Genomic DNA, 23,850 nt, shown 5'->3' on the forward strand with positions numbered 1-23,850 from the left:
GAGGAGACGTCCTTGAATCCGTCGAGCTGGGTATTAGCAAACTTCTGGTTGAGGAGGATGGCCCGGTTTATTTTGTTATCTTGGAAGATGTTTTCAAAAGCGGCTGTCGTCATAAGCAGTGGTGGTTCATCAGTTTTTGATTTTTGTTTGGAAGACGCGGCAGAGAGGACACGGGAGAGAGGTGTTCAAAAACAAGAAAAACACGACAATGAATCTTGAAAAGTTAAGACCATGATGTGTATTGGCTGGTTTCCAACTCCAGGGTACGATGAAGATATAGGTTTTGATGTTTAAATAGTAACTGCAGAATGAAGCTTTGATTTCAAGATGAAATAGAGGGAGAATCTAGTACTTTGTCAGTTGAGGGTCACCTAATTCTCTTGTAATCGGTTATCAACCAACTTGAGGCAAAACGCAGGAAGTTTTTTTTTGGGACGAGGACTCAAATGGTAACAAAATATGTTGGGTAGCTGGAGTAAGGTTACTACCCCTATTAACCCGGGTGGGGTCAGGCTTACCCCCCCCCCCCCCCCCTTGGGGATGTTAATGTTTACGAAATGATGGTGGCGATTTAAAACCGAACAAAACACGCTTTAGAGAAAGGTTATTCTTGCTATTCAAGAGTCGAACAGGTCTTGGCCGATCTTGCCTCATGCCAAGAGATTCAAAGGGATATGGAACTCTATTGCCAAATTAGAAAATCTGCTTGCGACTTCAAATTTGAATATGTCCAGATTATTAAAGGGTAAAGTTGGAAAGGGCAAGTCGTTTCAATTCTGGATTGATGCTTGGCTCACGTCTCAGCCTTTAAAAATTCAAACCCGAGCCTGTTCCTTAACGAACACAAGAAAATTAAACAGGTCAGTTGAAGGGTGTTATGACGAGTCTGCTCGTAAGTGGGTTCGGAAATGGAAGAGGAAAACTCTTAACTGGTGAGAAGCCTTTGAGCTCGAGGATTTAAGAATGCTTCTTCAGCAAGTGGATCTGACACATGTTGAGGATGACTAGACTTGGTTGGAAGACCTCTCCGGAAAATTCACAGTTTCGTCCATAAAGAAGGCTATGTTTAACGGCAGCGGCTTCCAATTCTTTTGTTATGCCTTGGAATAACTAGGCCCCGAAGAAAGTCAACATCTTCATGTGGAAGGCGGACATGGACAGGCTGGCAACTAGAGAGGGTCTAGCTTTTCGTTCCATCTCGCTGCCTTCGGTTTCATGTGGTTTGCGTGGGGGCTGCCTGGAAAATTAATGCCACCTTCTTGATCACCTCGTGCCGTCTCACGATTTTAGTTTGGAACTCGATCAGCTCATGGTTTAGGATCCTCCCGGTTTTCGTCCTTTTGGTTCGGAACAACTCACATTACATACCTCAGCTCCCCTCAGAGTTAAGAAGGAAAACGTATTAAACAGTATCCTTATGACGGCGAGTTGGTATATTTGGTTTGTTAGGAATGAGAATATGATGGAAAGTTTCCGTCGGCTCCCAAGGTCATGGTTTAAGCCTTTATCATGGACGGATTGGTGTAGTTTTGATATATAATGTTGTATGTTTGTCTCGGGCTCTATTTCCTTGCTAGTTGTGCCCTTTTAATGAAAGTTGCCCTTAAGAAGAAAAAAAATCTCCTATTTTAGGATCAAATACAAAAGGATTAAAAAAAATTGCCTTGAGAAAAACTTAAGGATTTAAAAAAAACAGTATTTATCTTTATAGTTTCATTAGTTCGCTACCAACTTTTTCTTCTTCAGTTGGGTTAAGGGAATGTGGTTAGTGGGTGAATGACCTTATATCCAATTTCAAACTTAGTTTTATCTTGGACTTGAGCATTTAACATATTTTTAAAGGTCATCAGAAGATTTGGTACACATTTCAACAAGAAATTTACTAATGTCTAATTCCTTTTTCGATTTCATAAGCTATATAAAGTACAATGGATCAAAATCACCTTATACACGGTAATATTTATTAGCGATACATATTCTACTGGAAACAGTAGTAACAACTATTTAATTTTCTGTGGTTAATTTTGTGACCGTTTTTCTAGGCCATAATCGCTGGTTTTGCGACCATTTCAATCAGTTGGTCCCAAATCTAACAGTAGTGGTAAGACTTTAAAAACATCTGTATAATACATTCAATGTACTGATTTAACCAACTCATGACCAAAGTCTGATGTATATGAAAGACTCAACATTTATGGCTCGAAAGACGGAATTTGATTTAGCGGCCCCTTTTTCATTTGCCACAAATACCTTTCAAAAGCACCTCTATAAGGATCCTCCTCTCGCTTCTTTAATAAATAAGCTATATTCTTTTCAACGTCACATCTTATCCGCAAATATAACTCTTGAAGATAATCATCGTCATCTAACATGTGTTCTTTTCCTTTTGTTCGTATAGGCTTCCCAAACTTCAAGTAGGGTCGACCGGGTGGCTTAGGCAAACATATAGGTATATGAAGTTGTTGCTCCGCAACCTCTCCTTTCATACCCTCCCTGGCATCAAATAACATGCATAAACAATATGGTCTTTATATAAAAAATGTGTCATATGGATCTGTGACTTATAAATACTACCAATGGGTGTCGTTTCAAAAATATAGTGATGGATTCCTTTTTCTTAATTGCAACAGAATTTTCGCTACCATATATCCATTTTGAAATGCATCATTTTGCAAAATCCGTTGCTTATTTTGCGACAAATTAAAGCTAGTGACAAACTTTTCATTGCAATATATTTGTCGCCAATTTTGTTGCTAGTTTTTCAACATTTTTTCCAAAAAGAAAATCCATTGCAAATTAGCGAAATTTTGTGTTCTGTCACGAATACTCAATTTGATAGTAGTGAGTGGTGTGTATTTAAGGTGGTCCTCAACTATAGTGGTAGAAAATTCACGTCATGTTCAAGGGGGCAATGCCTTGAGTAGATGAGCATGTGAGTATGTCGTCGTTCAAAAAACAAAAACCATAAACATATGGCTCAAATATAGATGAGGTGTGAACAAAATCAAAGTGCATCTCAAGAGGGTTGCATTGCTTGGGTAACTAAAAACGGTTTACAATCTCATGTCCAAAATAAATCATAAAGACTGTGAAGTTCACCTCAAGTTTATTCTTATTTGGTTACTTTCATTCACCATGTGATTGAGAAGAGGGTTTCTCTTCATGTCATTATAATCAATGATTAGCTGTCAAAAAAAGTAGATTATCAACATGTAATTAACTTGTTATTTCTACTTTGTAGATGAAGTTTTGGTTTATAAAGAGAATGAGCATGTTAGATCTTACTTCTAGTAAATCATCTTCCCCAACCCCTCCATATGGTATAATGGTGGCCCCAAATCTCACCGCCATTCTTACAAATTCCTGTTTATCAGGCCAAAATAACTTGCCAGCTTCACCCTGTTAACAACAAAATTAAAATTAGAAAGTGTACCATTTTAAAAGAAAATTAAATAATAATAATCAAATTATAATTTTAATAAGGAAAACTCCTCAAAATAGCCATGTTGACCTCCCAATTTTCAATTTTAGCCATCAATTAGTCAACATCCCCAAAATAGCCATCAAGAACCGTCGGATCCGACATAACTCGTTAAAGAACATTAATCTTGATGGCTATATTGAGGATTTTGACTACTTGATGGCTAAGTTGAAAACAGATAGGTCAACATGGCTATTTTAGGGATTTCCCCTTTTTAATAATCTAAGCTATAACTCCTTGGATATATAATTTGTAGGTTATAGTTTTGATTTTTGAAATCTGATATGACGAATAATATTCAATCCCCTTATCAAGTACAGTTGCATTTACCAAGATAAATAGAAGAAATATCCCTTAAATGCTCGATTACTCCATCCCTAGCCTTTTCATGGAATATTAAGCTAAAGTGTTGTAAAACGATTTATAATGTATATATAGAAAGGTATGGCTTTCACGTGACATATAAGCATAAGCAACTCACCTTACGATGGAAAGCCTCCCGTGCACCACCAGGGTAAAGTAATACATGTGACTTTTTTGCTAACAGTTTGAAAAAGTTTATCCCAGAAACCGGAATTGAGCCAGCTAGCTTCAGTAGATCGGTAAAGGGAATCAAATAGTATTCATGTTCAACATCGATATTAAAAAGCTCCGGGTGAGTTAAACCATGAAGCGTGATTTTCTTTTCTCTCAAAAACTCCTTGACAAGTGGAAAAACATCGATCCCCATTAGCGTGTGATTACCAACAATTAATACAGGCCCTTCGTCTGGAATCCCTGCAAGACCTCTAACTATCTTCCCATCTTCCATGGTTGAGAACATTGCTGCATCTATATAAAGATGGTACCACCTGCGCACATGCATATGCTTCTTTTATTAACAGGGTAAATTACTAAAATGACAAGTTTGATTAATGAGTTTGACAAAATAGCCTTGGCTTTTAGAAATTGTCAATCAATCAATCAGTGCCAGACAAGCGTCCATTGACGCAACAGATTTTAATCTTGGTTCACCGGTCCATTTTCTTAAACCAGAGTTATCACCACATTTCTGAACTAGCATATCTATATATGCATACAGGAGATCCATGCATTAGGGCCTAAGTCAAATCTATTTTCTCAAACTCATAACTTCATAAGTTAGCGATTTTGGTCATTTTTTGTGATGCTTTCCAAGGTATCCTTCACTTGAACTGAAGAGAGCGATGCTAACTCATGGATTTGAAAACATCATCTCAGTAATCCTAGAACACGCCTATATGAAGCCTTCCCGTTTTAATATTGCCAGCAACGAATTATTTTGATCTAATAAGTTGCAGTACAAGAGAGCTACCAAATAGGGAAAAGAAAACAAGGAGGTTAAAGATGATTGTTAAAATACCAAGTCTCCACAGGTGAGGCTTTAAACTCTGTAATACTAGCAGGCAAGAAGTCCTTCACGAAATCATGCTTTGAAAAACGACGGTACGTTGAAGTAGCTTTAATAGCAATAAGCACATTAACACCACTCTCCTGCACCAACAAAAAGAAGTGACATCACTGCCTTATGGTAGCTTCTTTTGTCACAACTCTTAAGTATTTGTTAGAACGCTGTTAAGTAATGATAAGTCAACATGATTTAACATTTGATTTTGTCCAACCATAGCCAGTTCCAGACTTCCAGAACTCTAATCCTGATCTAAATGAAGTTTCTAGATAGATTTTAGTCTAGAAATTCACCTAGGGGTGCAAATGAACCGAGCCGAGCCCGAGCTAGACTCGTTTTGACTTACAAGGGCTCGAGCTCGGCTCTTTTGAGCTCTTTTTCTAAAGCTCGAGCTCAGCTCGTGAGTTGTTTTTTCAAGCTCGGGCTCGGCTCTGCTCGGCTCGTTTATTATATATTATTTAATTTATATACATTTTTATTACTAGTATTTTTATAAATTTTGTGAAAAGTACCTTAAACGAGCCAAAGCTCTGCTCGAACTTGGTCGTGAAGTGTTAACTTAACACATAGAAGCCCAAAAGAGGTAAAACTTAAAAAAAAGCTCATTAAGGCTCCATGAGCCTAAACAAGCTTCTCGTGCAAGGCTCAAGTTCGATAACGAAACGAGTTTTATTTGAGGCTTGGGCTCGACTTGAGCTCGAAAAAAGCTCGGCTTGTTTCAAGCTTTTTATCAATCCGAGCTCGAGTAGGTCACAACCAGCTCAGCTCGTTTGCACTCACTAACAAAGTAGGTATAATTAACATCTTTACATGTTTAGATTTATTTGTTCTTTTCCTTAGCCTTGTATTTTGCAAACAAAGGTCATTTCTGATGAGAACACATAATATTTACTGATGCATTTACACACCAGCAGATCTTTTTTTTTTTTAATTTCTATTGGTGACAAGAAGGTGCAAGAATAGATTAATACAATAATACCAATAGAATTGTGTGTCCGTTTTCCTCAAACACTCGCACGTCACAGTGCTTCAATGATCTGAAAAGCCTTTGCGCCTCCTCTTTACTTGGCAAGAGGTTGTCCCTGCCACTGAAATTATAATATCGTAGAAATAATAGATTCCAAAGTGCATATACACCAATTGGAAAGGGAAAGTTACCAAAATAGTAAATAGTCATTGAAATTTAGCATACCGATTCATAGTCATCAACCTTTAGAACCAATTAGAGAGCAGCCACTTTTTGGCACTAAAGACATAAAAAGTACAGTGGAACTCACCTTATGACCAATCAGGGAGAGCGACACATGTCACTCGTAGACTAAATTTAGCCTACCAAAATAACACGCTGGTTTAGCCTATGCTTTCAGAATCAGCATATGGATTAACTTTGGCCTACTCTTTGAAAATTTTGATTGTGGATTCAAATATTAGCCTACGGATTAAATTTAGACTACGATCTAAAATTTTAGCATATGCTTTAAAAAGTAGCCTAAGCTTTAAAATTTGAGCTTACAGTTAAGTTTAGCTTATGCTTTTAAATTTAGTCTACAGATAAATTTTGCCTATGCTTTCAAATTTTAGTCTATGCTCTTAGATGTCGTAGGCTAAAATATGAAACTGTAGGTTAAATTTAATCCGTACATTAAATTTTGAAAGCGGAAGCTAAATTTTGCAAGCATTGGGTATCCTTTGCAAGCTCAGGCTAAAATCAATATGTAGGCTAAATTTGAAAGCATAAGCTAAAACCTGAAAGCGTTGACTAAATTTAAGTTGTAGGCTAACTTTTAATACCAAGTCGGCGGGTTATTTGGTACGCTAAATTTAGCCTACGAGTACATTTATCACTCCCTGATTGGTTAGAAGGTGGGTCCAATAGTTCTTTTTACGTCTTTCAGTGACAAAAGGTGGATGACTTTGAAATTGTTGGTTAAAATTCAATGACTATTTTGGAAACTCTTGGTCAGACTTGACTGTTTCGGTAATAATCCCTTTTATATCCCTAGAGAACAAAATTTTGAAACATGGACTTGGCCATTGTAAGTTGTCAATTAATGTGCACATGAATGTATACCTACAAAGATTAAACTATTATTCATAGAAGAAAGAAACCTAGCAAGTACAAGTACTTGAGATGTAACAGCATGGAGACGAGAGTTAGCATAGGCGGCAGTTGATTGAACAAGCTTCAACCTCCATTTGAGAGTGTCTTTGGGCAATATTTTGGCCATCACCTGCTAGCAGGAGAAATATAAAGGGTGGGAACTGGCATGGATGTAGAAATATTGATATTGATATTAAATAGTAATTCACACAAAGTGAAGCTAACATAGAAACACTAAATGAACCTAACAATATTAGATAAAGGGCTAATTCTATAAGATGACTATTTACATTCAAGAGGCAGATGCCAAAACTACACTTTCGTAACTAATTTAGGGCCTAACTAGAGACTTGGCCAAACTATACGTTCACTGCGCCATAGAGAAAACAAATAAAAAGCAGAAACAAGGTATCCACACTAAGTTTTACGAGATGTAGAAGTAGCAATGACAATTTGCTACCACCAAACCAAAGTAATAACAAAAGTTTTAGGGTTTTATGTAATAATGTAATATCCGACCCTTTGTATAAATAACTAATTTATGTCTGTTTTTCAGAGTTTGTTTGGGTCACTCGGGTGGAAACTTTCCACCTTGAATTGATTACACACAAGCATGTTAACCTAGGGCTGCAAACAAACCGAACAAACACGAAAAAGGCCTTGTTCATGTTTGTTTGTTAAGGAAATAATGTGTTCACGAACGCTACCGAACGAGATTTTATGTTCGTGTTCATTCATTAAGGTAATGAATGTATTCACGAACACAAATAAATTCGGCGAAGTTTAGAGAGTGAGATCGATGTATATTAATCAATGTGAATATTGAGTAAGGTAATGGGTACAATTCAAAAACCATGTAAGAATATGATTTTCTATTTTATGTTAGGGTAATAAATTAAACAATATAAATTTTTACAACATAAATAAAAGTACAAAAAACTTTCATGAACAACATATACAAAAGAACATAAACGAATGTTTATGAATACATTGTCGAACGTTCACAAACACAATTGAACGAATGGAGGCTCTGTTCATGTTCGTTTGTTTAACTAATCGAACGAAATTTCTTATTCATGTTCGCTCATTTATTAAACGAGCAAATATAAACAAACTTCCAGCCGAATGGTTCAAGAACGGTTTGCTGAATGTTAGGTTCGTTTACAGCCCTATGTTAACCTTGAAGTTCTCCTCTAATAGACAACAATGCATCCAAAACACATTGGCGGTATTTGAGATTAATAATAATAATAATAATAATAGTAATAATTCCTTATGAAACCAACATTTCTCCAAACTACGAGCGATGTGAAATTTTCCTAACATAGTAAAACATCTCTCCATGAAATGATCTAGCTACAGTATAACCTAGAGGAAAGGGTCAATGAGAAATAACTAGTCTCCCCATTACTATAATGATTACTAGGCTAAAAACCCGTGTACTACGCCACTGAATAAAGTAACTATTAATTAATTTCCAACTAAATATGGTTCTTACAGAAAGGAGTCGTAGATCTTTACTAAAACCAGCACACAATTGCAAAAGAGATTCCAAATGATTTCTACCATAACTTCTAACCATTGCAATCTTTATACAATCACCTAAAAGGAAAAATTTTGGAATAGTTAGTTAAGTCAAAGAGATATATGTTGCAGAAAAGGCCCAAGATTACACATTGTTTATTGTAGATATAAAAAAATATTAGAAGCATAGCTCAATGCAGTTTACTATGTAACCATTCAGATGCATATTATTACAAGGATTAGAGGTATTAAACAATTAAGTAGCTACTAGTCAAACACATTTAACAGTTTCTAGTTAACTTAAACATTAACATACCAGCAAGGGGGCTTATGGCATAAGGAAGCAACCCATAATATTCTTCAGGCAAGTCCCCCAAAAGTGATCGCAAAAAAAGCAAAGGTGACCTCTCATAAGAAGTTGCTGAAATGGATACAATAGTAGTTACCATCTGACATGCATACTCGAAACTTAGATTACCAGTTTTGCAGCGCAGCTTGTTGCCCGTTTATATGTCTCTCTATTGTAATTGGATTCTTGTAAATACCAATTTTACGAATAAACTTGTTAATTTACCCTAAAAATAAAAATAAATTAGATAAGCATGTAAAAAGCTGACCTGGATTTGCTAGTATAAGAATTGAGTCAACTTTAGGATTGCGAGCAGCCACTGCAAGTGCTAAGGCTCCACCAAAAGATTCTCCAAGCAAATAAATTGGCTTATTTGGGGACAAAGTGTGCTCAATCATCACAGTTTCTTCCACAATTTGAAACAAACCTTCAAGAAAACAAGGTGATAATGAAAATACATAATATCACAACTTGCAGAAAAGATATTCTAAAGATATAACTTGTAAGTTTCTGAATTTATACCAAATACAATGTGTATTATAAGAATTGATCTCATGCATATAACTGTCCAAGAAAATATAATTATCCTAAAACTTTATTAGATTATATAAGCTTTTATTATGTTTTAATACGTATTGAAATATTATGTAACATTACATTTAGTCTTACGTTTAGTTGTATTCAATTTACATTAGAATTTGGCTGGGTAACTTGGTAAAACGGCTGCAACACGAAATCGTTTCCAAATGGTTCTATGTCGCACCTAAAACCGTTGTGACGGTCAACAAAATGGTTACCCGCCAAAATTCTCTGTTTTTAATGATGAGTACCGACACCCAGCTTGTTCGGTGCCAAGATTGATCATAATTCTATCGATTAATCCTTATTTTAATTCTTGTTTCAGTTCAATATGTGTGCCATTCGGATTACCAATAATGTTGCAGGTTGCGGAGAAGCTTTAGCAATATCAGTCTTATAAAGCTAAGAGATCAACCAAAGAGTAAAGAAAATTTGAAACAATAGTAAAATCAGTACAGCACATATTCTAGCTAGAGAAGATGATAACCTTCCATTGGTGTTCGATCCCAAACTGGAATCTGCAAGCACTGAACATTGAAAACCCTGTCACTCAATTTGAAAAACATCAATGTAAGAACAAGAATAAAGTTTCCACACATGGTAATTTAGTATTATAAAGTCTACCCAAGCATAGTTTTCTTAGATCCTGGTAAGAAAATGGATCTATATTCATAAAAATCTATGTATAATAGTGACTTGTGCTTTACTCATCAACCCAAAAAAAATGATAAAACATTTTGTGTAGATCAAGAACAACTCATTTTCCAAGAGCTTTCTCATGTACAACAAGGCCGACTCCGGTCCCATCTATCCCTAAACAAAGTATAACACTGTTAGGGACATACCAAACAATATTTAGGAGCACTAAACAATTACGCCGCACATTGTTGTTAAGTGAGCAAAGACAAAGATGCATACATGCTTAAGATTGTGAAGTTTTTGTAGAAACCAAACACGAAAATTTAACACGAATTACCAGGTAAATACAAAAGAACTGGAGAATTTTTAATAGGTTTGCCACATGCAATGGGGCAGAACCACCTAGGAGGCCCTCCATCACTCTTAATCAAATTCCTACCTATTTCAAGCCCATCGTCAATGGTTTGTGTCCCGTAACCATCATCCCAAAATACTTTCAACTCTTCAGGAACATCCTGCCTCTCTTTTTCCCTCCAACATTAGAGACAGCTACATAGGCATCCTTCTTATTAACCGAAGAAACATCGCTGATCCCAGTTGATTCCCATGATTTATCATAACCTATACTCCTAACAAGAACACGCGAATGCGGCCTATGGTTTTCATTTAGATTAAAAAGGGGTAATGATGGAACACCGGAATGTCTTAAAGTTAAGGTCATTAGGATTGTAAGAATATTAAGGAAAGCGATATGCTGTTATGCTAACTTCAAAACTCACTATATCAACCTCACTAGCAAGAATTGCGAAGGAAAAGGTCCAAGTTGTGTGTTCAACGCAGCTTGAAATTGAAACAGATTGAAATACAGGTCTCATGCATCATTCCATATGCACGACATAGAGATAATCTCATAGGTAGGTGGGAAACAGTTACTCATAAAAATTTATAGCAGGAAATCTGCTCACGGACTCCAAACCGCACGTAAGAAGTTGCGTATTAACAAATTAACAACAGCAATCATGAATGGGTGAAAAAAAAAGTTACCTGGTTGATCAAATTGTACATCTAATTTACTTATTTAACTAAATTCAAAAAGTTCATAAGTTTAAACGATGATGTAAAACATACTATATAATATTTCGATATAAAGAATAATGTATAGTTTATCAACTATTTAAAAATTTTCAATAAAAATATATATCTAACGATTAAAATGTGTACCTTTTGTGTGTGTATATATATAACAAATATGATCATGAACTAATAAATATTCCTTTTGACAGTTCAATAACTTTTGCTTTACGGAATTGAAATGTTAGCATAGGTATAGTCGTTTTTTTTCCAAAAACTCAAATTTACATTTGTAATTCAACGTGATTTATGCGAGATACGGTATAAACAAAACAATATACATAAGTGACTTATAAATTAGTTTTAATAGTGGGCTTCAGTGAAAAGTGAATATTTAGTTGGTTGGTATCCTTAAACATTTTCCGTCTTAGAAAAAGTATAAGCTAAAACCTTAGAACAAAAGGTAACATTTTTCCCTCTCCTGAAGTAATATCATTTCGTTAGTTTAAACAATTTTAAGGTATACTGACAACAAACCAAAACCGGCTCTAGTTCTCTGATCCTTGCAATTGCGACTCTATATATAACGTGTTAATGTACACTCTACCTTGATTGCATGAAGCGTTAAACAAGGAATGATGGAGGCCAAATCGCCGGTGATCGGTCAGTTAAAGCACTTAATTACCGATGGAAATCCATAGGTAAATGTTAGTTGGAATTTTGCTAGTGGGTAATCTTATCTACATCATATTAATATTAATGGCAAAATTCGTCAAGGGATTGCCTACGGTAACGCTTACCATCTGGTCAGTGACAACTAATTTAACGTCCTTCTAGGTTTTTGTCTCCGATGACAGTCAACCGACGAAAAGTGTCGTCTTCGTGTTCAAATTGATTAATTTAAAAATAATTAGTTGAGTAAAGTGTCATTTTCGTCATTATGGTTTGACAAAAAATGCAAATCTAATCCAAAAAGATTATTTTTTGCATATGGACCCTCCACGTTTCCAAGTTCTTGCTAATTACATCCAAATCACTAACCCCGTTAAATTTAATCGTTAAGTCATGGGTAGACATGTCTTTTCACTATTTCTTTTTTATAATACTTATTTCAGTGAACTGCGGTTTTCGTCCCTCTGGTTTGTCCAAATCTGCGGTTTTAGTCCAATAGTTTCAAGTTTGTAATTTTCGTCCTTGTAGTTTCATTTAACTTGTAATTAAACCTGAATTCCCTAATATCGTTAAGTCTTGTCGTTAAACTATCAGTTTGCCCTTCACGTGAGGGGCAGTTTTGTTCCTTCTTTTTTTCTTTTTTCCCCAAATACACCACAACCCCTCACGTGAGGGGGCTTGCGAATTAGGATTGATGTTTATTTTGGGAAAAAAACAACAAAACTGGTCGTCACGTGAGAGGCACACAAATGGGTTAACTACCAGACTTAACGGAGGTTAATAAATTCGGGTTTAATTGCAGGTGAAATGAAACTGCAAAGGACGAAAATTGCAAACTTAAAACTGTTGGACTAAAACCGCATATTTGGACAAACCGCAAGTACAAAAACCGAAGTTCACTGAAATAACTATTATAATAAAGAAATAGTGAAAAGACATATCTCCCCCCTGCCTTAACGATTAAATTTAACGAGGTTAGTGATTTGGATGTAATTGGCAAGAACTGGATAACGTGGAGGGTCTATATTCAAAAAATAAACTTTTTGGACTAAATTCGCATTATTTGTTAAACCACAAGGACGAAAATGACACTTTACTCTAATTAGTTTTTATAAACCTTTTATGAAACCAAAATTAAATAAAAAAAACGGAAATGAGATTCTTCCCAATGAGCCTCATCATGATGGGAGAATTAAAGAAGCTGCATTGGACACTTGTTTAAAGCCGAAACACAAGAAGGTTTACAAGTACTCGGGGTACAAAGCAGTGGAGAAAATATAGAAGATTCGCAGAGACCAAGCCTCCCAGTGAGGATCTGAGCAAGATGAAGATGATTCGAAAGCTACCGAGTCAGAGACCGGTACGTTAAAACCAGAAGCTGCTCCAGCTATGAAAACCACGCAAGTTTCATGAAGAAAGAGAAAAACTGCTAACACTCCTCATGTCAGTGTTGCTCCTCAAGCATCGAGTGTTTCACTAGAGCAACCCTTGAAGAGAATAAGGAAGGTCAGTGAACTTTCCAAGAAGCTGAAAATAAAAATGAAGACAACAGTTGTTGAAAGTCAAATTCCACATAAATTTGCCACATCAACCCCTTCCCAATATACCATTCCTACCATCAGCACCACCCAGCGTGACCCACACGTCATTTCTCCTAAGACAATGAAGCAAACTACTGTTGAGTCGAAGAAGAAGCAAATCAAACCAAACAAACCACCATTTAGCCCTCCGTGATCTTTTGACTATAGTCCACTCAAATCTCCACCTCCTCAGCTTACTGAACCTTCCCAAGCCATCACTCTACCTCCTTGATGCGTGCGTGTGTGTGGTATAAAATATGATAGATGGAATGATTTGCTTTTGCACAAGATCGTGTTTTAAATTTATAAAAGTGATTTCTACAAAGACTAAACACACACAAAATAGGAAAGTGTACCTATCGTATATGTAGAATAGTATTGGTAAGAACCAAGTATCGATCCGTGGATACAAATGTTTCTAATAATAAATCGTTGTTTTACTTTAATCGGAGGTTTTAATCATTTTGGGGTTAATTTTTGAACTTTTTATAAAATATAAATACTTATATATAATATATAGGTGACCAAGACAAGAGATTCTAAACGAGTTGTTTAATTATGCGAAGGTTACCATCTAAGATCAAGAATCCACTCCATTTTAGCATTGATAATTAATATTTAAACATGTGGTAAACTTGCCGTAGCAATATATGATAGATAGCTCCTTAAACCTTAAGTGAGCATCTTTGGCACTAAGGAGATAACATGCGCATTTTAAAGTCCACCATTTCCTAATGTCATGCCATCTCAATGATGTCAATTTAAGTTGGCAAGTAGTTTCATAAAGTAGAAAAATTAGGATTGACTTCGATTTCTCAAATACCAATTCTAACAACTTCGGGTGGTTGTAGTTAACTCACACAACCTCCCCTTGGTTGATTTATGTAGGTTATAATTACACATTCCGTTAACATATGATTTCTTTAACTAGCTTGATATCCTAAGCAAAGCCATTTTCGGATTACCAAGATTTAGAGAAATACATCATAACTTATATCTCATCATTTCTAAGTACAATATAAGGATCCGTGTTTCGATAATGTATCAAAGTATTTCTGTCTTTCAAGAACATAAATCGATCATGAACGACTGCCAATATAATTGACAACCACCAACTTTGAATTAGTGATTTAAGATGGTGAAACATTTCTCATCAAAAGATAATTGTAATATAACCATGTACTTTACTAGATTACACCACATGTTTTGTATATTTATCAAGCTAAACAAAGCTTCTTCATAGATTTTAGATGGTAAAAGGAGTTTAGCTCATAATGAGCATAATGATAAACATTAAGATGAATGATGATAACAAATACATGATTAAACTTGGAATTATCTAATCAAATGTAGATGAATCTTCCTTCTTAATGATGGTGATGATGGTTGATGATGATGGTTGATGGTGATGATCTCCAAGCCTTCAAACTCTTCACTAAACCTTCTATGTGAGTGTTAGTGTGTGTTTTTATAAGAGAGAATCGGATATAAGTCTTTTCAAGGCACACTCTTCAAATGGCACAAGAGCCACTATTTATAGGCAATCTGGAGTGTGAAGCACGGCCCTGTGCTTAGTGGGCACGCCCCCATGCAATTTTATGACATGTGCCAGATTTATTTTGTCTTTTCTGAAAGGTGATCACGGCCCCGTGGTCGAGAGGCACGCCCCGTGGTTTTTAGTGACATGTGATAATTCTTTTTGTCTTTTTCTGTGTAGACATCCACGGCCCCGTTGTTGGTAGGCATGGCCCCGTGCTTTTGCTTCCAGATTTTGTCTTTTCTTGTGTTCAGAAGCATGGGGGCGTGTTTCTGTGTTTTCTTGTGTTTTCTTCTATTTTTCTTTGTCTTTTTGCTTGTTTCTTCGTTTGGGGCTTGGTTTCACCTGAAATTATGTTTTATTATGATAAGTAGCCTTTTATGCTATGTTATTTGATAGAAATTGCAGTTTTTAGAGATTATTTGATGCCGAAAAGATGTATATTTCTATGTACATCAAACATCCCCACACTTGAAAATTGCTTTTCCTCAAGCAATCTTCTTATAAATATCCTCTAAAAATAGCAAGCTTAGATTATAACCATCCCTTTTGTGAGCTCCAAGAAGATGAAACAAAGTAACCAATTTTTGTGTTAGTGATAAATAAAAGGAACTTTTGTTTCTATGAGCTTCCGTTTATGCAAAACGTCACGTTCTCACAATGTTCACTCACACTCGGTTTTATATCTGATCATACCTGTGATGTATGTATGTGAACGCTCTTAGTCAAAATGCAACCTGTGATAAATGAGCTTGTAACAAATTCAAATCTCCACCTTTGAAGGGTTGTATAGATCAGAAGGTAAAATGGGTTGGCTTTTGTGTGAGTATGGATGTGGTATTTTGTGGTGGTTCAAGTGTTTGAGTTATTGAGGATGGTAAATACAACTTCAACTGATTGTCGGGAGTCTTGAGATGTCTTCATTGGTTCGCTCCTTTTTTTTCTCCCGAATATATATATATATATATATATATATATATATATATATATATATATATTTATGATATACCTAGTGACTCTTTTAAGGTCAGATCGTCAAGACCGGTTTTGTCAAGGATGTGGATCAGTTCTTCCTCAATCCTGTTCTGAACATAACTCCCAACTGTAATGGATTGTTCTACTTTGAGCCTAATAGCCCCCACCCTCATTAGTTCGGTATATTCATGCTGAGACTGAGTTTGACTTTTTCTACATCTTCCTTCGTGGGACCAGTTTCCGCAACCTAAGCATCGTTCATATCTTTTTGCTCTTCTCTTCATTGCGTGTTTGGAAATTCCACAGAATGGTGGCCTTTGTTCATCTTGGCGCCACTTTTTCCTCACCTCATTGCTAAAGAGAAAGATTCTTTCCCTAAGTTCTGGAGGTAACCTAGGTTTTGTGAAGTGTATGCAACAAAGGAAATTGAAATCGAAATAATGCATTTCCAGTTCTTTAGGGTCTGCAGGTAAAAGACCAGTGTTGTATTTTACCGGTGAGAGGGATAAAATGATAGGGTTTTTGGTTAAGGTTTTTTTTTTGGGTTTTTTTAATTTGGCAATGGGTTTGATGGAATTGTGTCAATATTACCTTCTTCCTTACACAACGCTTCGTGCGGTCTTGAAATGAATAATTGTGACAAGTTCTAAATCACACGAAACATATACTCACTCAAAGCTTCCGAAAAAATTATTTATATGGCATGAGGTTTATCTCACTGTAACGGAGGAATTGGGTATTAACGCTATATTTTGCATAAATTTATTCTCAATATTACAAAACTTCTTTTTACTTTTTCACTTTTTTTGTAATGATTGGTTATTTGCAAAAAATTTCTTGGTTTTCTCTTTAGGTTTTAAAATAATCTTTGTTTGCTGCAAAAACCTTTGTTGATCTAGAGAATTTTTATAATTAATTGAACAAACAATTGGTCAAGTAATTCCCCTCCCCACACTTGAATCTCACATTGTCCTCAATGTGAAAAGATTCATGAAAATATAAAAATTCTATTGAGTATTATGGGTTAAAATGGAGAGTTACTTCCCTACGGGTTAACGAAATTTCGACAGAGCGTCCCCTGTTTATCGTCCGTTTTCCTGTTTTTGTACCTGTATAATATAGACCGCAAACAACCACAAGCATAAACTGCTGAAAATTGGGTATGGAATCATCCATCCCTTGCCCTATCGGGCTAAATTAGTTCCTACCGTAATGTGTCGGCACATATGGCCATGAGAGTATCCAAACCACACTATAAAAAAAGTCATCATTAGAGACTAAACTTTTAGGGACTGATATATTAGTCTCGAATACCTAGTATTAGAGATTGATATATGAGTTACTAATAATATTGGGGACTGATTTTTATACGAGTGATGTTAGAGACTGATAATCGGTCACTAACATTATTTGAGACTAAATTTCAGTCACAAATATGTGCAAACAATATAAGGTTTTGGTGATACACTTATTGGCCACTAAATTTCAGTCCTAAATAGATGATAAAAAATGTCTCAAACGCATAGTGACTAATCTCTAGTCTCCAACATGGAAGGAATATATTAGAGACTGACAATCAGTTCTTAATAAAGTCACCATTAGAGACTGTATTGTAACATTCTACTTTCGGTTATTATAATAAAAATAAATTTCGTTATTTCATAGTGGGTCGTTATCGGTTTAGATAAATAGAATACGAGTTGGGCTAGTGTTGGGTAAATGAATATGGGTTATGGACTTGGGTTAGGAAAGAAAGAATGAAAGACCATGGGCTTAAGCCCATGATCCATAAATATATAAACCCTTAATATCCATTTAATCCTCATTCACACATATTCCATACACCACCCAAAACACACACTTAAGATTTCTCTCTAGTTCTTCTTTATCCCTAGCCGAAATCAAGAAGGAAACCGAGCATCGACCCGAGGTAATGATAGTTTAATATTGTACGAGCCTAAACCGTTAGTTATAGTCGCGTAACGACGAGCCGACACCGTTAAACCGTTTAAATCACAAGATTCGGGTGGAATCGGGTATAAACCGGACCTAAGATGAGTTTAGGGATCACCCTAGCTCAAATCTGGATCAAACGGGACGAAAAACGATGAAAACGGTGGAAGAACGAGTGAGATCTCGTTTTTCCGGCGAAAACGCGGTTTTCCGGCGATGACAGCGCCGGAAAAGATAAAGGTGTCAGGGAATGTTCCCTGACCTAACCCTAGTTCGCTAAGGAAACTTAGAGAACTAGAGGGTGATTCGTTAGCTAGTTCGCTAAGGAAACTTAGAGAACTAGAGGGTGATTCGTTAGCTAGTTTGCTAAGGAAACTTAGAGAACTAGAGGGTGATTCGTTAGCTAGTTCGCTAAGGAAACTTAGAGAACTAGGGGGTGATTCGTTAGCTACTTCGTTATGGGAGCTTAGCGAATCAGAGGGTGATTCGTTAGCTAGTTCGTTATGGGAGCTTAGCGAATCAGAGGGTGATTCGTTAGCTAGTTCGTTATGGGAGCTTAGCGAATCAGAGGGTGATTCGTTAGCTAGTTCGTTATGGGAGCTTAGCGAATCAGAGGGTGATTCGTTAGCTAGTTCGTTATGAGAGCTTAGCGAATTAGAGGGTGATTCGTTAGTTAGTTCGTTATGGGAGCTTAGCGAATCAGAGGGTGATTCTCTACCCAATTCGTTAAGGGAAAAGTAACGAACTAGGAGTTTAATATAAAGACAGAATGGTCCATGGACTTAGAAAAGAATTATATAATTACATAACAGCCCTTGGAGTTTGGCAGTTTATGAAAGATACCTTTAAAGGTAAATGAGTAACGATTAACTAACCAGGTAATGATTTAATGAAGTAAAACAGCTTAGACGTGTAAGACTAATTAAGTAGCAATGAGATGACTAGAGCGGTACTTAATACTGTAATTATTATACAGTTAGTCGTGCACAGCTCAAGAAGGGAATAACCGTAAACGGTGAACGCAATCGCATTGAGGTGAGTTTCTAGCCCCACTTCTGTGTTATGTTTTCGGGGCTGTGTGCATACTCGATATGTTTGTTAATACACTTATCCTAAGTGATAAGTGTATTCCTTATATGAATGATGTGAAATGTATGAATGATTGCTTGTTAGTACGTGAACGATCTTCGGATATTGCACGTTTTGTCAGGTTGTAGTGTTACGTATAAGGTAAGTATAATGTATTTGCTTATATGTATGAATGCGATAAAGTTAACAAACGAAGGAAAGGCATGGTTGTATGGTAACGAAGAGGGACCAGACCCTAATAATATCTATGATGTTAGGGACCAGACCCTAATAATATCTATGATGTTAGGGACCAAACCCTAATAATATCTGTGATGTTTGGAACCAGACCCTAATAATATCTGTGATGTTAGGGACCAGAACCTTATAATATCTATGATGTTAGGGACTAGACCCTAATAATATCTGTGATGTTAGGGACCAGACCCTTATAATATCTGTGAGGTTATAGGGCGAAAGGCTCTTTAAAACGTATGATTATGTATGTAAAGAAAGTATGAAGGTAAGAATGAAAGTATATGCACTTATGTGTGTACGAAAGAAAGTTAAGAGGTTAAGTATGAAATGTAAGAAGGTATTGTATGATTATGTGATTAACTAGAACTCACTCAGCGTAGCTGACTTTTAGTATGCACCCAGGTGAGTAGAATGAGGCAGGTAGCTTGAGGAGGACACATGGCAGTGTTGGACGAAGCTGGCATCTGAAGATTTTGCTATGATGTTTTATTTTAAAAGACTATGTTTTGTTTTTAAATGACTATGAATGCTCGATAAGACAAGAATTATGGTTATGGAATGTAATGATTTGGATGTTTTTAATGTTCCACGAATGTTTTAATTAACTCTGATATTTAGAACTGCGTTTATGAGTAAATCCAACACGAAAGTAGGGCTACCGGTAACGGGGCCTTATAAGTTGGTATCAGAGTAAAGTTCGAGAGATTTAAGCATCCTATATGCTTAGACTCGAACAGAGAATGGGATTAAAGTAAGAAAAGAAAGAAGATGCCAGTTCAAGAATGCCATGTGTCACTCAAGCAAGCCCAGTAACGATAAAGTGTATGGATAAATATGTATGTTAATGTTAGCTTGATTTCTAAAGAAAGGATATGTGAATGTTAGGGATAGGATTATATGATTGATTAACTGTTTAGAATAGAACTAGCACAAATAGACTCATAAGGGGAAGTGTATAGGACATGGAAAGTAACGTGATCAGCTAATCACAATTGGCCACTGTTATTACCTGTTAGCCTTACTATCCTTGTACTAAATAGTTCCTTAAGTGATGATGTTTATGTTTTCCCTTTTAGAATATGATGGCTGGAACAAGAGGAAATGTGGAAGCGGGAGGTCAAAGACGCTACAGGACTCGTCGTGCCCAACGACCTTCGGTAGAAACAGCTTCCGACACCGAAGCTGAAGGAAGCGCAGCTGGAAGAAACCCGGAGAACAACGAAGGAGTCCAACTGGATCACGTGATTCAAGCAGCTATTTTTAAAGTCGTAGCTACTGTTGTGAAGAATATAACTCCTGGAGGGTCTGCTGGAAGCCGTGAAAGAACTGCCGAAGGGGCAGGTGGTGATGGTAGGAAAGATGATGAGAGGGAAAAGGGTGATTCAAGTGAGGTAAGGTCTGTGAAAGTTGATGATAGGAAGAGGGGCCGAGGCGGTTGAAACTATAAATCCTTCAAAGGTTGTGACCCGCCTAAGCTGACTGGTTTAGGAGACGCAATCGCTACTCTTAAATGGATAACCGCCATGGATAAAATTTTCCGCATTAGCGAGTGCCGTCCCGACCAAGCGGTAGGTTATGCTACTCAATCATTCGAGGATGAGGCTATGTATTGGTGGGAGAGTGTGGAGCAGAGGAAGACCCGTGAAGAGATCAAAGCGATGAAGTGGGAGGATCTGAAAGAGTTAGTGATGAAGAAGTTCTGTGCTGACGCCGAGGTTGAGAGGGCGGAGATGAAGTTCCTGAACTTGAAAGCTGGGACAATGACACATCATGAGTACACCACCGAGTTCAATCGAATGTCTAGGTTGGTACCCGATATGGTTAACACTGAGGCCAAGAGAATCAAGTGTTATGTGAGAGGATTGCCACAAAAAGTCCGCATGCTAGTCAGGACGAGTAAACCTGCTACTTTCGACTATGCTGTCGAACTAGCAGGGATGGTTTATGTAGACCTGGCTGCGGATGATATTGTAGTAGAAGGAGAAGAGAAGAAAGATAAGAAGTGGGTTGCTCCTGTTAAGCGACCCGGTACTCAGTTATGGAACTCCAAAGATAAGAAGCAGAAAGTGTGGGAGAAGAGATCGTGTAAGACCTGTGGAAAGATGCATGGTGGTGAGTGTAAGTGGAGTAGGAGTTCTGAGGTTTGTAGCAAATGTGGAAAGACTCACGGTGGAGAATGCCGGATGGGGTCTAATGTGTGTATAAATGTGGGAAGGTAGGGCATTATGCCAATGAGTGCAGTGCGAAGCCAGCATGTTACAAATATGGCAAGACAGGCCACATGGCGAGAGAGTGCACCGATGGTGAGGCTGGAGGTAGTGGGAAGAAAGATGCTGACCAAGCAAGGCCGAGGACTAGGGCCTACATGTTGACCCAAGAGCAAGCCAAGCAGATTCCCGATGTCGTCACAGGTACGTTTCTAGTAAACGGTATTTCCGCTTCAGTATTGTTTGATTCGAGTGCGAACAAAAGTTTCGTAGCCACACCATTTAGTAAACTAGCTAAAATGAAATGTTGCCGAGTGTCTGAAACTCTTATGGTAGAAACCGCTAGTGACACTTCGGTTAAAATAATGAAAATGGTTAAGGACTGTAAGATAGAATTGGAGGGACATGAGTTCCCTGTTACTTTGTATGTTATGACCTTAGGAGGGTTCGATGTGGTTTTGGGAATGGATTGGTTGTCTGAGTACGAAGCTCAGATAGTGTGTAGGAGTAGGATAATAAGGTTAAAGTCCTTGGATGGTAGTGCGGTGACGGTTTATGGTGATAAGGAAAGTTCTGGGGTTAATGTCATTTCGATGATAAAAGCCGAAGGATTGTTAAGGCGAGGGTGCGGTGCCTACCTGGCGTATGTCGTCAACGCTACGGCCGAGTCGAAAGAAATGAAAGATGTTCCTATTGTGTGCGACTACCCAGAAGTATTCCCTGAGGATCTTCCGGGGTTGCCACCGGAGCGAGAGATAGAATTCCAAATAGATTTAGTACCAGGAGCCCAGCCTGTCGCGAAAGCGCCTTACCGTCTAGCGCCATCCGAGATGAAAGAATTAATGTCCCAACTGCAAGAACTCCTCGATAAGGGTTTTATTAGACCAAGTGTTTCCTCGTGGGGCGCACCTGTGTTACTCGTGAAGAAGAAGGACAGAAGCATGAGAATGTGCATAGATTATCGCGAGCTGAACAAGCTTACGGTAAAGAATAGATATCCTTTGCCAAGGATTGACGATCTGTTTGACCAACTGCAAGGTACAAGTTGGTTCTCACGGATAGATCTCAGATCAGGCTACCATCAGTTAAAGGTGAAAGAGGCAGACATCCCTAAAACAGCGTTTCGAACGCGGTATGGACACTACGAGTTTCTCGTAATGTCATTCGGTCTAACAAATGCTCCCGCAGCATTTATGGACATGATGAATAGGGTGTGTCGGCCCATGTTGGATAAGTCAGTTATTGTTTTCATCGACGATATACTGATTTATTCAAAGAGCGAGTCTGACCATGCCGAGCATCTAAGAGAAGTATTGGAAACTCTGAAGAAAGAGAAGTTGTATGCTAAGTTTTTGAAATGCGTTCTGGTTGCGAGAAGTGCAATTTCTTGGTCACGTGATTAATTCTGAAGGGATTACCGTGGACCCAGCTAAGATTGAGGCAATAACGAATTGGAAGACTCCACAGAATCCGACTGATATACGAAGCTTCTTAGGGTTAGCTGGCTACTATAGGAGATTCATCGAGGGTTTCTCCAAGATAGCCGCACCGTTGACCGGTATGACCCGAAAGTCGGTAGTATTCAGTTGGGGAAAGTTTCAAGAAGAAGCCTTTGAGGAATTAAAGAAGAGACTCACGCAAGCTCCAATCCTTGCTCTACCCGATGGTGACGAGGATTTAGTTGTTTGTGCTGATGCCTCGCATCAAGGGCTAGGTTGCGTGTTGATGCAACGAGGGAAGGTGATAGCTTACGCGTCTAGACAGTTGAAAGTCCATGAGAGTACTTATCTGATGCATGATTTAGAGTTTGTAGCTGTAGTGCATGCTCTTAAGGTATGGAGGCATTATCTCTATGGTACTAAGTGTACTATCTATACAGATCATAAGAGTTTAAAGTACTTCTTCGAGCAGAAAGAATTGAACATGAGGCAGAGAAGATGGTTGGAGTTGATTAAGGATTATGACTGCGACATTAAGTACTACCCCGGTAAAGCTAACGTGGTCGCTGATGCACTAAGTCGTAAGAATGAGGAAGTCCTTGCAACAGTAAAGTCATACCAGTTGATAATGAACTCAAGTCTTTTTGAAGAAATCATCAAGGTGCAGTCAGAGGTGTTAGTAGATGAAGGGTTAGTAAAGAAATAAAGGATTTATGTCCAGCAAGATGAGTTGATGGAAAACACTCATGGAGTTAAGACTAGGTCCGACCGTATGTGGATCCCACGCCATGGTGATCTTAGAAGTCGAATCTTAGATGAAGCTCATAAGTCAAGGTACTCAATCCATCCAGGAGCTACTAAGATGTATCAAGATTTAAAAAGAGACTATTGGTGGCCGGGAATGAAGAATGAGGTAGTAGATTATGTCAGTAAGTGCTTAACTTGCTTACAAGTCAAAGCCGAACATCAGAAGCCTTATGGAAAAATGCAG

At 37.4% G+C, this 23,850-nt stretch overlaps 1 pseudogene across 1 annotated transcript; it reads right to left on the minus strand.

Moving 5' to 3' along the window:
- Positions 1-1,819: 1,819 nt before the first annotated feature.
- LOC143621395 (phytyl ester synthase 1, chloroplastic-like) lies at positions 1,820-10,927 on the minus strand (annotated as a pseudogene). The gene is made up of 13 exons (XR_013151510.1): positions 10,437-10,927; positions 10,195-10,273; positions 9,948-10,003; positions 9,150-9,308; positions 8,849-8,953; positions 8,507-8,610; positions 7,017-7,138; positions 5,887-5,995; positions 4,863-4,993; positions 3,963-4,332; positions 3,286-3,399; positions 3,100-3,185; positions 1,820-2,493 (listed from the first exon to the last, which is right to left on the minus strand). The product of XR_013151510.1 is annotated as a phytyl ester synthase 1, chloroplastic-like (transcript).
- Between the last annotated feature and the right edge of the window lie 12,923 nt (positions 10,928-23,850).

The sequence above is a fragment of the Bidens hawaiensis genome, unplaced genomic scaffold, assembly GCF_021521415.1.
Source record: "Bidens hawaiensis isolate Kalapana, Puna unplaced genomic scaffold, B.hawaiensis_p1.1 tig00002839_1, whole genome shotgun sequence".
NCBI lineage: Eukaryota > Viridiplantae > Streptophyta > Magnoliopsida > Asterales > Asteraceae > Bidens > Bidens hawaiensis.